The sequence below is a fragment of the Panthera onca genome, chromosome B2 (genome assembly GCF_046562875.1).
Source record: "Panthera onca isolate mPanOnc1 chromosome B2, mPanOnc1 haplotype 2, whole genome shotgun sequence".
Taxonomy (NCBI): Eukaryota; Metazoa; Chordata; class Mammalia; order Carnivora; family Felidae; genus Panthera; species Panthera onca.
In genome coordinates this window covers 73,761,710-73,781,045 of record NC_138343.1, presented here as the reverse complement: position 1 = coordinate 73,781,045, position 19,336 = coordinate 73,761,710, and the positions used below count along the sequence as shown (strand labels likewise).

The following is a 19,336-nucleotide window of genomic DNA, read 5'->3' as shown; positions in this document are numbered from 1 at the left end:
ACATACAGTGTAGTATTGATTTCAGGAGTAGAATTTATAATTCACCACTTACACATAACACCCAGTGATCATCCCAACAGGTGCTCTCAATGCCCATCACCACTTTAGCCCATCCCTCCCACCTTCCCTCCAGCAACCCTCAGTTTGCTCTCTGTATTTAAGAGTCTCTTATGGTTTGCCTCCCTCTCTGTTTTTATCTTATTTTTCCTTCCCTTCCCCTGTGTTCATATGTTTAGTTTCTTAAATTCCACATATAGTGATATCATATATGTCTTTCTCTGCCAGACTTTTTTGCTTAGCATAATACCCTCCAGTTCACCATCCATGTTGTTGCAAATGGCAAGATTTCATTTTTAAATGGTAATTTTCAAAAGGAGTTTGTGTATGTGAGTGTGCATGTTTGTGTGTGTATATCAACTACATTTGAGGAGATAGAACTCTTACAGTTCCTTCAAGCTTTTAATCTATAAAACAAATCTCTGTATCAATATTTTGCTTTTTCAAATGGCATTTGGTCACATTCCATTAACAGAATCTCCTCCCAGGGTTGGAAGGGAACAGATCCTTGTGAGAGTAAAGTTCATAACCCAGTACGCAGATGCAGCCCTAGGACAATGCCAACAATCTGCAGAGAAACACATGTGGTCACCTTTTAGGTAGGACTGCTAAGGCAGAATGGACCTGCTCCCTCTGTCCATTGTAACTGCCAGCCACAGAGTGTCATGAGCCTGACAGGTCATTCTTCAGGCTGTTGGAGATGTGATAAAGGATTATTTAAGAGGCTTGATAACTTATAAGGGTGTGAGAGGCATCAGAGGAAATTACATCAGTGTTTAAATCCAGCAGATTAGAGGATTCAAGGGTCCATTAACAGAAATCAGTCAGAAGGAGGAAGAACTTGTTTTGAGAAGAAGACTGTGTTCTACTTTGGTGGTGTTGATCCTGAGGCCAGCCAGCAGCCACTCCTGTTTCAGTTGGTAAATATCCTCTTTTCTCTCAGTAGGCCTGTCTGTTCTGTTAGATAACCTAATTCCCTTATCTCTGCCTTTGACGTGTGTTTTAGCACACTACCGAGTGATATCACATGGATTTCTAAGTATTAACATGTTTTGGAGATATCTTTCCAGAAACTGAAATTAAAAAAAAAAAGAAAAGAAAAAGCAAAGAGAAAGAAACCAAGTATAATTTATCCATATTTTATTTAATTCCGTCCTGTTTCTTAAAGGTAGGAAAAAAAACTAAGGAAGGGAAGAAAGAGAAGGAAGGGAAACAAAGGAAAGAAGAGAATGAAGGAAGGAAGGAAAGATGGAAGGAAGAAAGGATGAGCGTAAGAGAGAAAGAGAAAAAGAAGAAAGAAAGAAAGCAAGAAAGAGAAAGAGATAGGAAAGAGAGAAGGAAGAAAAGGAAGAGAAAAAAGAAAAGAAAAGAAAAAATAAAAGAAAGGAAAAGAAAAGAAAAAAGGAGGGAGGAAGGAAGAGGGAGAGAGGGAAGCAGGAAGGAAAAGAAAGAAGGGAAGAAAAGAGAGAGTAGAGAAAGGCCAATATCCTTGATGAACATAGATGCAAAAAACCTCAACAAAATACTAGCAAACCACATTCGACAATGCATTAAAAGAAGCATACACCATGATCAAGTGGCATTTTTAGATTTATTTATCTCACCAGTTGGTCTGCCCTCCTGAGAACAACCATGAACATTTTTGCATAGCAACATCACTGAGTGAAAACACCTCACAAGTCAAAGTTAACTACCAAAAGATATTCACCAAAGTAATCCCACCATCACTTTAGCTGAGTTGTGGGAACAAATCCTCATGGTTCTGGATAAATGAAAAATTCATTTAAAATGTAATTTTAGTTTCTAAGTTACAGCCCAACTCCAAGCTTCGTATTTCTAGCAGCCTGTACCTTTGATCCTCTTCAGTCACCCTGTTCCCAGGGTCATATCCTGAACAACCATCACCTGAAACAACTGAAATATCCCGCTGATAACAGCCCTCCTCATTCCAGAAATCTCACTCCATTGCTTCTGATACATGTGATCTTTAAGCTCACTGAAGTTTCTGATGCTCTGGCCACCTCTACTTTCTCACAGGCCATCATCTACTCCCCCACCCCAGTTCGACACCTCCCTGTCTGAATTCCTTCTGATCCAGCCTAGACTTCATGGCACATTGTTTCAAAAACTTTCTCATCAGAATTACTTCCCTCTGTGCCAGCTCTGCTAATTGAAGACCCTTCTCAGACCTATCACTTGCTCTCTGCTCCTGTGCCCAGACTCCTGGAGACACAAAGAATATCATGCTGCCTGTCACCTCAGCTGACCTCCCCAGGCCACTGAGTCATGCTTTGGTTAGCCCTCTTTCCTATTCCCTTCAGTGGCTGTCCCTAATATCCATCACTCTCTCCAGGCAGCATATCCCATCCCCAACCCCTTCTCCTTCAGCAGGTAATTCTTCACAGTTTACAGGGGGAAAAAAAGAAAAAAAAAATGTGTCGATCAGGAAAGATCTTTCTCACCCTCCTTTCTCCATAGAAATATGCTTAGCCATAACTGTGCCATCTTTTTCTCATGTCCTAAAGGAAGAAAACTTCTCCCTAAGCCTCACTCCTCCATCTGTTCCTCTGTTCCTTAGATCCTATTTGCTCTGTGTTACTTAAGGTCTTTATACTACCAATGATCTCATGTCTTTCCTGCATCACCAACTTCCTCTCAACTGGATCCCTCCCTCAGCACCATATAAATATGTTCACCTTTCTCACATTTAATGAAGAGCCTACCTTTAACCTATCCTTACTTCTTCCTTCTCAAGTACTCTGCCTGTAAAAGTTGTTTGTACTTTCTGTCTCCACATCCCTTTTAGCATCCCTCAACCTTTTGCAGCTTGCTACTACTTCAACCACACCTTGAGATTATTCTAGTGAGGATCATTTCAATGGCTTCCAAGTTTCTAAACTTAAAGTCTCGGGTTTTGTTCTCTTACTTGGCCTCCCTGCAGTATTTGATGCTCCTGGTCTATCCCACCTTTTCAAGTATTTTCTCCTGGCTCTAGAATAACATTCTCCCTTGTTCCTCCTTTTACCTTTCTCACCAGTCTTTTTCAGTCTGCTTCCTGGACTCTTCTTCCTATACGTATCCAAAAAATATTTAAAAACGTATTACCGGCATCCCAGTGAACTTCTGGCCTGAGCTCAATATATCAAGGCTCCGATGTGGCAATATTTTGCAGGTTGTGGCTGCCAGCACAGGCCTGTGGGCTTTAACAGTCTACACACACCATGATCATGAAGTTTGGTGGCAACGTCAGTTTACACCAAGTCATATATGGTGCTATCAGTTTCCCTGAGGAGGAGGAAGGGGCCCTCACTCCCGCACCAGAGAGCAATTAAATTTGGGAAAGTGTACACTTTCACATATCTCAGGAAATAAGCATTCCCTAGCCGTGTGAATGGCCTGGTTTTCTTTCATCATAAAGCATTGTGCACTTGTCCATGAAGCTGGTAAACATTTTGATCAGTAAGCAAGATGCCTATAAAATTGGTGACTGGTTGCTCTTAGAAGCTAGAATACCTCCTGTGCTTCCACAGACTCCTCCCTACCACCTAGATGACACACACAACCAACAAGCACCAGAGCTCCTGAGAGACCATAATGACCAAAGCTGACATCTGTTCCTTGGCCATTACTCTCTGGCAAGTGACCATCAAGGAGATGCCTCACTCAGGAGACCTGTACACTGTGATGGCCTATAATCTTCATCCATCTCTCTCAGCAGCCTCTCTTCACTGATTCTGTCTCTGGGAAAAGGCTTGGGAAGATCATCTAATGCTACTGGATGGCCAGTGCTTTCCAGCAGCCAAGTGCGGCACTTATGGTTGACTTTAATTCTTCAAAAACTAAATTTGGGGGTTCCTGGCTGGTTCAGTCGGTAGAGTGTGTAACTCTTGATCTCAGGTTTGCGAGTTCAAGCTCCATGCTGAGTGTGAAACCTACTTAAAAAAATTGTTTTTAATTAAAAGCTGAATTTGGCTGACTCTAAACTGTATCAAGATAAGCTTTTGACTTTGTTTCTATTTATTTTTAAAGAAGTGAATATGTAGAAAGAAACATTTATAGGAGAGATTTTTAGAAAATAAGGTTCTAAGATGTAAAGAAACATTTCCGAATTCTTGGAAACTTTATCATTTGTGATTCTACTTCCTCAAGGGAAAATTGTTTTTAAGTGGCCTTTAATTGAATTAGAAAACGAAGCCTATACCATATATATAACTTGTATGTAATTCCTATGATATGATTTATAAAGTATCTCAAGGCTTTGATTTCATCAGATAATGAGGGTGGAAGACAGACTGAGTGGGCTCACAACGTGGCACTGGAACTTGGCTGTGTGTGAGCTTGAACAAGTCACTGAATTTCACAGAGAACCTCTGTGCCCAGGTGCACGATTGCTCTCACAGCTACCCTGTGAGGACATGTCAAGTGCTCAGGACAGCACCTGGCCCATAGCAGTCACTCAGTATACAACAGGTATACTGTCTTTGTTATAGCTTTGTTATTATGCTGGCTTCTCTTGGAGCAAAAAGAAATAAAAATCTAATAATAACCAAAAAAAAAAAAAAATGAATGCATCATCTTGAACCTAAAGTAAAAATTGTCTTAAAAAAATCTCAAAAAAATATCTCTGAACCACAAATTTCTATTCACCTTATATATTTATGTATGTTATGCCCCTAACACACACCCCTTAGAGTGGCCTAAATGGTTTGAAAACCCTATTATTCAAAAAGCATAAAAATGTCAGGGATCCAAAACCTATCTCGATTAAATAAATGCATTCAGGGCCCTCCAAAATTCCACATTCTCACAAAAAGGGATGAGAAAAGAGAGTAAAACCGTATCTCAAATGTAGTACTGTCATTAGTCTCTCCTTATTTGTGTTCTTTATTTTTTTCAATTTTTGGTGTGAAGACAAAGGTCTTATTCCTTCTAGTCTAATTCAAGAACTTTAATGGCAACAAATACACTGATTGTGCACCTATTGTGTGCCTGGCACCGTTCAGGGCACTTGGAGCAGTCTCTGCTTTCATGGAGCTTGAAGTCGAATGTGGTTCTTAAAAAAAGGGCTCCAGTGCTATTTTAGCAGGTGTCGGTATTGTCTATGCTCATCTTTTAACATCGTATATTAAATTAAAATTGGCATTTTAAAGTCTAACTTATAGTAACATAAATATTAAATGCTGGAGTCAGGAATAAAATTATATCTCTTTGTGTATATTTTGATATGTATGTTTTAATTGATCAAGTGCCTACTCTGTGCTAGAAAATGTGAAATTTTAGTTTTCTTTTATGTAAAATTAGAAAGAATGCTATTATCATTATAGATCTTATTGAGCAGTTTCGGTAAGTGGCTTTTTTGGCTTTGCTGAAATTTAAATGCATTACATCCAAATTTTGGGCCAGTAGAGCAGAAAAAAAGTCCTAAACAGTTTATTCAAGGTAAAACATATCCACGTGGAGTTTTTCCAAGAAGAAAGCATATTTCATAATATGCATAATTGTGTTTCTTTCCGGAGCTTGAATAAACTAAATATTGACAAATTCGTCTCTAAGAAACCCATTACAAATACAATTAATAAAAGTCCCCTACTTCCCACACGTCTATCATACTATTACATGTGACACCTGATTAATATGTCATTAATAATTGCAACTATGTAATGTCTCAATCATCCAAGTGGGTACCCACTTCATTAAATTAACAATTATTTGTGTAATCCTCATAATGGTCTGGTAGGAAAAGCTGTGTACTCTTTTATTCTACACAATGGCAAAAAAGGAGGTATTTTATTTCATTTATTACTTTTTTTGTTTCAAGTTTTTATTTAAATTTCATTTAGTTAGCATATAGTGTAATATTGACTTCAGGAATAGAATTTAATGATTCATCACTTACATATGACACCCAGTGCTCATCACAACCCAGGCATCATCAAAAATGAGGTATTAAACGTGGTGTATAATATAATAATAGCTAATATTAGTTGCTTACTTAACAAAGTACTTATATAAATCTATTTAATCTTAATAAGTCTCAATGATCGGATACTATTATCCCCATTGTAAAGTTGAGGAAATTGAGACACAGAGGACTAAGAAACTCACCCACAGTGACACAGACACAGTAGAAGAAATGGAGTGGAGGCTTGACTCTGTGTAGTCTGGTTCAAGGACCTGTTCTTGTCCCCCATGCCACATTCTCATATACCAGTCTCCTTCCCAAAACAATTTGCTGCTATCTCTTTTTACTTGCTAAAACATAAAAGTTTTCTTCCATTTTTTTTAATCCTAAGAAAAATGTTCAAAAGTATGACCTGCTTCTCTGTCTCATCTCAAGTAATAATGGTTCTGGTATTCTGGACATTGATTTAGATGCTTCTTTTTATCTCTAGGTTCTTTGAAAGCACCTATCATTATAATGCCTATGCACTCAGACAAATATATGAGACATGCTTTAAAAAAGAGAGAGAAATTTCCCCATGGTCTCTATTACATTTTAATAGTGTGAAGAATAATGCAGTGGACAGATAATGGAGTAAAGCAAGGAATTGTGGGAGGAAGCTTCTTTAGTGTTTTTTGACTGAATCACCATATAAAAACTCAGACCTTGGCTACCCAGGCTTAGATTTCTGAATCTTGGACCAAAAAGAGAAGTAATGGTAACACTGTCCTGCAATAGTTTAAACCCTATGATATACATGTAATCCACGCACTGCCAGAGATTTACAGTGGAGGACAAGGCTAAATGTTAAAGCGTTTTAATTAGGTTTTCTTGTACTTCCAATAAGAACTGTCTTCGGATAAGATACACAGTGAGTCTGCCTTACAGTGAATTCTACAGTATAGTACAATCAGAGCACTGCGTGAGAAAGAATCTAAGTTGTTTGCATATCAGATATGACTGCATAAATTATTAGTGAAACAAAAATGCGATGTCTAAAGATACTAGAAACACATTAGGATAAAATCTAACTCTATGTTCTCATGTTTTCATATTCTTCTGGGCATGAGTGCCTTTTTTTCCTCATTTATTTACTTGTAAATAATGTGATTAATTTAATGATTTTAATTTTACTGGGTCTGTTTTCTCCAAGTTGGGAGTGTAACGGAGGCATATTCAGAGCCATGTTCAGGCTCTGCCCTTATGGGAGATATCTCAGATGGTAGTAATGGCCATTTGTCACTCTCACCTGTCACTCTTTGTCAGGCCTCGAGTCAGCAGGCAGAGAGGTAAGGCCCTGTCTTACAAAACCCTTCTGAAATTGTTCATGCTAGTGGCAATGTGCCAAAGAGTTGCTGATGCCCTGGGGAAAGGCAGGGAACTTCCTGCTTAGAAACAGCTCTGTGGATCGCCCCAAAAGTGATTCTTGCTGTGGCTGCCATGAAGGGCGCAGACAGAAAACAAGGAAATCTGTTTAAATTCAGTATTAGTTCCAAATGTCACTTTTGGTGATATAATTTTGAAAGAAGAAAATTAATTGTGATGGATGTTCAGTAACTTAGAAGACAAGAATTACAAAAGACACATAATAATTTACATTACCAAAAAGACCTTTAACATTCAGAATTTAAAGTACTTTTCTTTCCTGAAAGCAGTATAGTTCCTATTGCCCAAAGAGATTTGTGGCTTAGTGGTTCCAGACTTTTTGATTTTATTTATGCTAAGTGAAATACACAGTACCTGATGCTTAAAAAAAAAAAACAAAACATAACAACACTTATTTTTGAATATGGTAATATTTATACAGAAATTTCTCACCCTATATTGCTTCAAAATATATATATAAGAAAAATTAACGAATTCATGGTGTGCTTACAATGAGACTTCGTAAAAGGTGGATCTTTCACTTCTAAACCCATTTTCACTTACAAGGTACCTTGATCATAATTAGAATATTTTATTGTTATTTAATTTTTATTTTCTTACAGCAACTGCATTAAGCCTTTTTGAGTAACATTACATGATAATATCACATTATATTAATCTTCAAAGTGACTGCAAACAATCAGTGGTGATGGAGGTTAGTTTGTTGTATGCTGATTTCTTTTTGTTGTTGATGTTCGATTAAAAGCAACATACAGTAAAAGAAAGTTAGTAAGATAGATTTCCTGAATAAAGGATTCACCTTAGACATTGTTTTGTTGAACATCTGTGTCTTCTGTCTCTTTCTATATTGAGCCACCAGTCCTCACAGTACTGAGTTTACAAAAAGTAATTATTTATAATGTCTGTAATGTTACACTTTACTTATCATTACATCATACTTTTCAATATTATAACCACTGTACTATGATATATTTCTCTCTATCCTTCCTTAGTCTTATTTTTACCTGAGCTTTTTAGTTACTAAAAATTTAAAACCAGTGTCTTTATTTTATTTTATTTTTTTTATTTTAGAGAGAGAGTGACAGAGCAAATGCAAGCAGGGGAGAGGGGCAAAGAGAGAGAGGCGAGAGAGAGAGAGAGAGAGAGAGAGAGAGAGAATCTTAAGCAGGCTCCACACTCAACATTGAGCCTGACACAGGGAGCCCACAACCCATGGAGCCCACAACCTTGGGAAATCAAGAGTTGGCCCACTCAACCCACTGAGCTACCCAGGCACCCCACAAGTATCTTTATTTCTGAAATCAAATCAATGCAGTCATAATTATCCACTATTTATATACTGTTATTTTTGAAATCTATAGCCATATTCACTGCCAAAAAAATAGTATTTTAAAAGCCACACAGCTCATGGCTGTATCTCAGTGTCTGATCTGATAGCCTTTGGTGTTCTTCCATAGTTTATGTGAAAACCTAGACAGCAAGTGATACTGGTATAAATAAAACCAAGACTCCTGAGTCAGAGAACCTGAGCTCTAATCCTGAGTTTGTCACCGCATAGCATTGCAACATTTAGAAAAATCTGTTTTTATATCCATAAAACTGGAGTAAGATATCCTGGCTCCTTGAGTTGTTTATGAGCTATGATTTATTAAGTGACCAACACCATGCATGACCTCAAATAGGTAGTCAATGCATGTTCATTTACTTTCCTTCTTTTGAGTCCCAGTTTCCTCATCTGTAAATCAGCAGTCATAACACCTTTATAGTTCAGTGGTGTACTCCAGCTGGCTTTTCCAGCTCATGAGAGCTGCTTGCTAAATTTTTAGGACGTTTTCAAGCCAGTTTTTAAGCACAGCCAATAATAAAAATTAAATTCTATAAACAACTATATAAACTAAAATTCTATATACAACTAAGTAAATTATATTAAAACACTATATTAAAACACTAAGGCAGTATATATTCAAAGCTTATCGCTTTGTAAGTATTTTACTATTATCTATGTTCTTGAAGTTATTTAGGTATACTGTATCTATGTGGTGAAAATTTTATATAAAGAACACCACATTCAGTGAGGTCATCATATTGGAAGCTTGAGATTGGCCATAGTGGGAGTATTTACACCATAGAAATTGTCAAACTCTTTACATCTGAGGGGTTTTTTTCCCCCTAAGAGAGCTGATTGCTAACATTTATCAGCATCATAGATACCTAACTGGTTTTGAAATGGAAAAACATTCCATACATGTAGATAATTGTAGGAGTCCTTTCTAAGTTTAAAGTTCTAATATTCCTATCATGTTGAAAACATTGTGTAACACGATGAACAAATGCTGTTAGTGATCATAGAAACATCAACAGTTAACAGTAGGTTGACTATAAAGCTTGGAAGGAAGTAGTCCTGAAGATTGGGTATGAAAGATGATTGGATCCTTGGATTCAAAGAGATATTAAACATATGATCATAATCATTTGGTAGGCACATATCTCAGGAAGTAAACCTTGCAAATATCCCTGAGTATCATTTAGTCTTTCATTCTAACTATAATCTTTAATTCAGTGGCTCCACTTTTAAAATAGACATAATACTTGCATGTCCATTTTTTACAATGTTATGATGTACATTTATATGATGTACATGCTTTGTTGATAAGAAGGTCAGTGAAAATTTTAAGTAACTTTTTCTGAAGCCATGGGTGTTTGCCCCTGAAAATATATTTTAATTATTTGAGACCATGATATCCACCAAAAAGAGGGGGGTGGTAGGTTTTACTCAAAACGTCCCATAAAAGAAAAAACAGAAACTTTTAAATATATGCTAGTGGTGAGATATTTCTGTATATATTCAATTATTATTTGAAATAATATTTTTTCTTGCTAGTATTGTAAAAAAAAGCTCTTAAATCCCATAAAACTCTACTTTAAAGCAGCTATTTGCAACTCTTTTTCATTTTCAGTAACTAGTTGAGTCTGCTGAAAAAGCAATCTCAGTATGCCACCTTTGAAAAAATAAAAAATGATAAATTGTAATGTTTGGGAAAATACTATAACTTAGCCATTTTGAAAATAAAATCTGGAAAATATAAAGAATTAAGAACAAGTTAATATTTGAATAATAATTCCAGCAATGATTTTATTTTTCTTATACTAAAATTCATTTTACTTATTCAAGAGACTAGGTTCTATTACAATTACTTTATTATAAAGAAAGTTATTCTCATCTGATCCTGTAATTTTATTCTATCTGGTTATGTAAAATAATATTTTATTGGTAAATTTTATTCCAAAATTTATTTTTTGTTTTTGAATTATAAAATTATTTTCCTATCTACATTTTTCTTATATTAATGCATAGTGTTCTTTTTTGATTGAAGTATAGTTGACATACAGTATTATATTAGTTTCAGGTATACAACCTAGTGATTCAGCATTTATATGTATTATGAAGCGATCACTTAGATAACTCTAGCTACCATCTGTCACCATACAAAGTTGTTACATACTACTAACTGTTTTCTCTATGCTGTACATTGTATCCCCATGTCTTATTTTTTTAATAACTATAAGTTTGTACCTTTTAATTCTCTTCACCTACTTTCCCCACTCCCCCACCGTCATCCTCTCTGGCAACCACCAGATTGTTCTCTGTATTTATGAGTCTGTTTCTGTTTTGTTTTGGTTTTAGATTCCACATATAAGTGAAGTCATACCATATTTGTCTTTTTCTGTCTGACTTATTTCACTCAGCATATGTTATCACAAATGGCAAGATTTAATTCTTTTTATAGCTGAGTAATATTCCATTGTATACATTTACCACATCTTTTTTATCCATTCATCTGTCGAAAACATAGGCGGTAAGCTCTCAGACATCAGGCTGAGCGATATGTTTTGGATAGGTCTCCTCAGGCAAGGACAACAATAGCAAAAATAAACAAATGGGACTATATCAAACCAAAAAGCTTATGAGCAGTGAAGGAAACCACTAACAAAATGAAAAGGCAATCTACTGAATGAGAGATTTTACAAATGATAAAACTGATCATGGGTTAATATCCAAAATATACTTTTAAAAACCCACACAACTCAATATAAAAAAACCTAACAACCCAATTTAAAAATGAGCAGACTATCTGAAAAGAAATTCCTCCAAAGAGGACACACAGGTGGCCAAATAGGCATATGAAAAGATGTTCAACATCACGAATCATCAGGGAAATGCAAACCAAAACCACAAGGTATCATGTCACATTTGTCAGAAGGACTATAATCAAAAAGACAAGAAATAACAGGTGTTGTCAAGAATATGGAGAAAAGGGAACACTTGGTGGTGGGAAAGCAAAATGAGCAGCAAATATGGAAAACAGGAGGGAAATTCCTCAAAAATTAAAAATGGAACTACCATGTATCCAGTAATTCCACTTCTGGGTATTTTCTGCAAAGAAAATGAAAACACTGATTTGAAAAGACACATACACTCCTACATTCATTGCAGCATTACTCACGATAGCCAAGATATGGAAGCAACATAGTGTTCTTTTTAACATTGCAATTATGAGACTGAGTTTGGTCTCTATTGCTTACCAATCATGAATAAATTAATATAATTATTCTGATTACTTTCTTGCACTCATAAAAACTAGAAATAACAGGATCTAAGAAGAAGTCCTAAACATGTTTTCACCAAACAAAAGCTGATTTCTACAGATGTTCCTATTGAAGATGATATAGGACCTCTCACACTCAAGTGTATATAATAGGGTAAACTACTATACCATATCACACAAGAGTTCAAAATGCCATGGAGAGAGCAGTCCTCATTAAGATCATTTTAACCTTTCACTGCATCATAGAACTTAAAAATAAGTGAACATCCACAACACTAGAAACTGAAATTGGTTGTATTACCTACATGAGACTGTGTAAAGAATCTATCCAAATTGTAAGGCATGTTGTAGGTAGATTAAGGAAAATTCAGGCAGATCTCAACTCTCACATGAAATGAAGAGCATTTGGAAAATGCTACAGGATATTTAGAATGCCTCAACTCTACCCCATTTGTTACTGGCTGCAAAAAATGAGGGTCCTCACCCGTTAGAAAACGAGGCAGATAATGCCACATGCTCCTTCCACTGCACATGTGCATGCATCATATTCCAATGAGGATAGGAGTTGATGGAGACACTACCCTTTATCCTTGGAAGACAATTCTGTGGCACATTTTACATGTTTCTCCAAAGGTCCTCAGTGGAATAAAGTCTAGCTGTCCACAGTTGTAATAAGCTCAAAAACAACCTTTATTGACTTTCTCTTCTTTCTCTGCCTCACATTCTTTCACTCTAGCTTCCGGATCATGCTGCAAATTAAGTACCTGCACCTGAGTCCTTATCACAGGCTCTGTTTTCAGTGAAACCCAAACTGAGACAAATTCCCTACTTCCCTTTCTTTCACTTCTTGATACTTTTATTCACCCTTTGAGACTTAGCTCAAATATTACCTTCTCAGAAAAGTCTTACCTGACTGCTCCACTCTGCCTTAGATGTCTCTTTTATTATAATATTATCACTTCTGATTAACTGGAGACTTTCTCCCACCATCAGATTGCAGCCCCCCTAAGAATAAATTAGGACACTTTCCTATTGCCTTTGCACCCCAGTGCCTGGTACATGCTAAGCTCTCAATGTATATGTGTTAAATGGGTGACAAATAAATTTTAAAAAGAATAAAAGGAGATAAAAGAGGAAGATGAAGAAATATAGATTTCTCTTGCTAATATAAAATAGATTAATATTTTGTGCCTGATCCTTTCAAAATGCAGCTCCCAATAACCAAACTATATTTCCTATTTTTGGTTTACAAACTCACTTCATAAAAATAAAAAGCTTCCATATCTTAATTCCTGAATGAAATGTAAGGGACTTGGTAAAGTGAAGGTGTCTGATATTTTTTTCAACAATATCAGGAAAACAGACCTATCTTCTTAGCTAACTCCTAAAAGAAATCATTTGGTAATTCTCCTTGGTAGATAATTCTCGGGAATAAAGAAAGTTACAAGCTTACACTTGGCAAGTTATTCATATTTATAACAGGAGTGGTATCAAACCCTGGAATTGTGGATCAAATCCTAGGCCAACAGTGAATAAACCCTGTGCTGTGCCAGGTGGGACATATACAGACAGAATACGAAGCAAGAGTAAAAGATGAAGGGTTTCACCAATGGGATGCAGAGTTGAAGCTGCCATGACTAATAACTGGTGATGTGGTGAGACAGATGAAAATCACTAGTTAAATGGAACTTTCAAAAAGGTTTATCCCTTTACTTTGGGGCAAAGGAAGAGAAGATGGGAATCCAGTCTTGCCTGAAATAGTCAAGGTAACTAGGGATGCAAATATGACAGCTGATTTTTTATATGACATGGAAACTCTTAAATTAGGAAAAAAGAAGGCATGCAGTGTAAGTGTAAACCTTCTAAATCAATACATTATAAACTGTAGTTTGTGACCAATTCATAAGACATGAAATTTTTCTCAGTATCTTTTAAAAAGATAGAATGGAATAGATTCAAGTAGAAAACATCAGGGGAGTTAAAACAGGATGACACAATTGAGTTTTCTTCCATCTTCCTCTCAAGAACACTAATTTTGACCATCACCCACAGATAAGATTACCATTGCAGAGGTCCAGAAATCCAGCAGAGAAGTTCTAGCATGCTGTTGAAGCCAAAAAAAAAAAAAAAAAAAAAAAAAAAAATAGCCAAGCTTGGATGTACTGAAGAAGGTAAGAGGAACACCTTCACTTTACCCCTAACATTCTGCAAGTCTCACCCCCACACATCCTACTCTATGGCCAGCTGCCTGTACATGCTTCAAAGGGGGCAAGTGCAAGCCGCTGCAGTTGTGCACATGGCAAGCTTTGCAGGTGAGCACATGCAGAAAACAAGCCTGACACTGTAGGATTGGGAGAAAGTACAACTTGACAATTTGGCACCACCCGAAGGAAAGCAGATAGAGATTTTTCAACAACCAACCTAGTTTTGCAGGACCAAGAGAAGGCATACAATCTTAAGAACTTAAGAAGGAAAAAAACTATGGAGTAGGCATAATCATAGAAAATGTCTAAGAAAATCTCAGAATCTCTAGCAAGAGTGACAGAAAGTGTTTCTCTTCTGAAGCCAGTCAGTAACACTGGAGGACAGGACTTCTTCAAATGTGAAGGCAGCAACTCAAGAAGTCAAGGAACATGAAAAATCAATGAAGCATGACACCATCAAAGGAACACAGTAACTTTCCAGTAACTGAACCCAAAGAAATGAAGATCTGCATTTTACCCAATAAAGAATTCAAAATAATTGTTTTAAGGAAGTTTGGCAAACTAAAAGAAAATACAAAAAGACAATCCAGTGGAATCAGAAAAACAGTACATGATCAAAGTGAAAGGTTTAACAGAGAGAGAGAAATCATAAAAAAAGAACCCAAGCAGAATTCTAGAGCTGAAGAATACAGTGAATGAAACAAACAAAAATTGCAATGGTGGGCTTTAATAGCAGAATTGATCAAACAGAAGAATATCTATGGACTCAACGATAGCACACTTGAAGTTATCTGGTAGGAGAACAAATTTAAAAAATGAATAGACTGAATTATGGAATATCATTTAAAAAAATGAACCAAAACAAAACAGAAACCAAAGGAATTTATGCATTGCAGGAGTCCCAGAAGGAGAAGAAAGGCATAAAGGGACAAAAACCTTATTCGAAGACATAATGGCTGAGAACTTCCCAAATCTGGGAAGAGATTTGTACATCCAAGTTCATGAAAAGCATAAGTTCTGAACAGGTTCGATCCAAAAAGATCTTCTCCCAGATATATTATAATAAAACTCTAAAATTAAAGAGAATTTTTAAAGCAGCAAGAAAAAAATATTACATACAAAAGAACCCCCATAAGGCTGTGAGTGGATTTATTAGCAGAAACTCTGCAGGCCAGAGAGTGGGTCAATAAGTTCAAAGTACTGAAAGAAAACAAATGCCAGCCAAGAATACTTTACTCACAGCAAAACTGTCCTTTATAAATGGAAAGATAGACTTTCCCAGATAAGCAAAAGCTGAGAAAGTTCACTACTGTTAGACCTGCCTTAGAAGATGCTAAAAGTTTTTTAAGCTGAAATAAAAGGCTGCTATATAGTAACATGAAAATATATTAAAATATAAGACACACTGATAAAGGTAAGTATATAGTCAAATTCAGAATACTGTAATGTGTTGTGTGAATCACTTAAATAATATGAAGATTAAACAACAAAAGTATTAAAAATAACTAGAGTTTCAATCATTTTTAATGGACTCACTGTATAAACAGATGTAAATTATGATATCAAAAGTATTAAATGTGGGCAAGGAGTAACAGGACAGTTTTTGTACAAAAAGTTAAACTGTTATCACCTTAAAAGAGACTCATAACTACAAGGTAATTTATGTAAATTTCATGGTAAACACAAAGAAAACATCACTAGTAGACACCCAAAGGATAAAGAGAAGGGAATCAAAGTAAACCACTAAGAAAAATCATTAATTCACAAAGGAAAGCAGTAAGAGAGGAAGAACTACAAAACAGCTGGAAAACAATTAATAAGATGGCATTAGTCTTTACCTATAAATAATTACTTTAAATGTAAGTGGATTAAATTCTCTAATTACAAGACATAGAGTGGCTGAATGGATAAAAGAAAAAGAAGGCCCAACTATATGCTGCCTACAAGAGACTTCAGCTTTAAGGACACAGGTAGGCTGAAAGTGAAGGGATGGAAAAAGGTATTCCATGCATATGGAAACCAACAGAGAACAGGAATAGCAACACTTATACCAGACAAAACAGATTTTAAGTAAAAAATTGTAACCAGAGACATAGAAGGTTATTATATAATAATAAAGGGGTCAATTCAGCAAGAAGATATGATAATTGTAAATATATATGTATATCCAACATCTGAACACATAAATATATTAAGCAAAATACTAACACATCTGAAGGGAGAAATAGATAATAATACAATAATGGTAGAAGACTAGTACACCACTTTCAGTAATGCATAGACCATCCAGATAGAAAATCAATACAGAAATATTGGACTTGTACTATGCTTTAGACTGCACGGACCTAACAGACATATACAGAACATACCATCCAACAGCACCTGAATACACATTCTTTTCAAGTACACACAGAATATTCTTCAGGATATATCTTAGGTCACAAAACAAGTCTTAACAAATTTAAGAAATTTTAAATAATATCAAGTATCTTTGCAAACAACGATAGGACATTGATATCAGTAATGGGAGAAAACCTGAAAAAAAATTATGAACATGTAGAATTGAACAACATAGTTCTGAACAACCAATGGATCAAAGGAGAAATCAAAAGGGAAGGCACATATATGTTGAAACAAATGAAAACCGAAATACAACACACCAAAATTTATGGGATGCAGTAAAAACAGTTCTGAGGGTAATTGATAGTGATAAATACCAACAATAAGAAAAATGTGATCTCAAATGAACAATCTAACTTTAAACTTCAAGGAAATACAAAAAGAATAAACAGCCTAAAGTTAACAAAAGTAAAAAATAACAAAGATCAAAGCAGAAATAAATGAAATACAGACCAGAAAAACAATTAAAAAGGTAAGTGAAGCTAAGAGTTGTTTTTGAAAACACAAAATTGACAGACCTTGGGGCACCTGGGTGGCTCAGTCGGTCAAGTGTCAGACTTCAGCACAGGTGATGATCTCACCGTTCATGGGTTCGAGTCCCGCACTGGGCTTTGTGCTGACAGCTCAGAGCCTGAAGCTGCTTCAGGTTCTATGTATTCCTGTCTCTCTCTCAAAAATAAAATAAGACATTAAAGAAATTTCTAAAAAATTGACAGACCTTTAGCTAGACTAAAAAAAAAAGACTCAAATACATAAAATTCTAAATGAAAGAGGAGACATTAAAATCAATACTACAGAAATAGAAAAGACCATAAGATATAATAACACAACAACAAATTAGATACCCTAGAAGAAAAAGTTAAATTCCTAGAAACATACAACCTACCAGGACCAAATCATGAAAAGACAAAAAATCTGAACAGATCAATAACAAGTAAGGAGATTAAATTGGTAATCAGGAATCTCCTAACAAAGAAAAACCCAGGGCTCAATGACTTCACTGGTGAACTCTACCGAACATTTCAAAAATTAACACCAATACTTCTCAAACTTTTCCAAAAAAGAAAAATGGATAGGAGAGAATATTTCTAAATTCATTTTACAAGGCCAGTGTTAGTTTGATACCAAAGCCAGACACAGACACTATAAGGAAAGAAAATTACAGGCCAATATTCCTCATGAATCTTCAACAAAATACTAGCCAATAGAATTTAACAGCACCTTAAAAGGATCATACACCATGATCAAGTGGATTTATCCTTGGGATGCAAGGATGGTTCAACATATGCAAGTCAATACATGTGATATAACACATTAACAGAATGAAGAATATTCATATGAGCATCTCAATAAATGAAGAAAAACCATTTGATAAAGTACAATACGTTTACAATGAAAACTCTCAGTGAATTAGGCATAGAAGGAACTAACTTAATAAAATAAAACTCACAACTAACATCACACTCAATGGTGAAAACAAGATAATATCACCCACGCTCACCACTTCTATTCAACATATTACTGAAAGTCCTAGCAACAGCAGTTAAGAAACAAAGTTCATGAAGTAAAAACAAAAACAAACAACTAGGACTACATCAACTAAAGGCTTCTGCACAGCAAGGGAAACAATAAAAAAAAATGTAAAGACAACCTATCTAATGGAAAAAAAAAGTCTGCAAAGCATATATCTGATAGGGGTTAATATCCAAACACACACATAAGGAACTCCTACAACTCAATAGCAAAAAGTTTGATTAAAAAATGGGCTATGGACCTGAATACACATTTTTGCAAAAAAGACATATTAATGTCCAATAAGCATATAAAAAGATGCTCAGCATCACTAATCAACAGAGAAATGTAAGTCAAAAGCAAATGAAACATCATCTCATACCTGTTAGGATGGCTTTTATCAAAAGGACAAGAAATAACAAATGTTGGCAAGGACATGGAGAAAAAGGAACACTTGTACACTGTTGGTGGGAAAGTAAATTGGTACGACCATTATGGAAAACTATATGGAGCTTCCTCCAAAAATTAAAAATAGAACTACCATATAATCTAGCAATGTCATTTCTAAATATATATCCAAAGCAAACAAAATAAATATCTCAATGAGATATCTTCACTGGCACGTTCATTGCAGCATCATACACAATACCCAAGATATGGGAAAAAACTAAAAGTCCACTGATGGATGGCTGGATTAATATTGTTCAGCCATGAGAAAGAAGGAAATCCTATCATCTGCAACAACATAAAGGAACCTAAAAAACTTTATATTATGCTAACTGAAATAAGTCAGAGAAAGACCAATACTGCATGATATCACTTAATATGTGAAATTTTTTTAAAAAGTCAAACTCATAGAAACACAGTAGAATGGTGGTTGCCAGGGGATGGAGGTTGGGAAAATGGGGAGATCCTGGTCACAGGGTACAAGTCTTTTGTTATAAGATGAATAAGTTCTGGGGCTCCAATAGATAGCATGGTGACTATTATTAATAATACTATATTGTATACTTGAAATTGCAAAGAGAGTAGATCTCAAGTGTTGTTGCCACAAAAAAAGGGTAACAGTGATTGAAAGATGTGTTTATTAATCTGATCATGGTAATTATTTCATAAAGTATACATATGTCAAATCATCATGTTGTACATTTTAAATACATACAATTTTATTTGTCAATTATACCTCAATAAATCTGGGAGTGGGAAGGAATCATTTAAAAAATGTCAAG

At 35.4% G+C, this 19,336-nt stretch overlaps 1 pseudogene; it reads left to right on the top strand.

The window, feature by feature from the left end:
* Positions 1-19,336, top strand: part of LOC132667966 (proto-oncogene serine/threonine-protein kinase mos-like) — a 33,927-nt pseudogene that overhangs the window by 5,103 nt on the left and 9,488 nt on the right.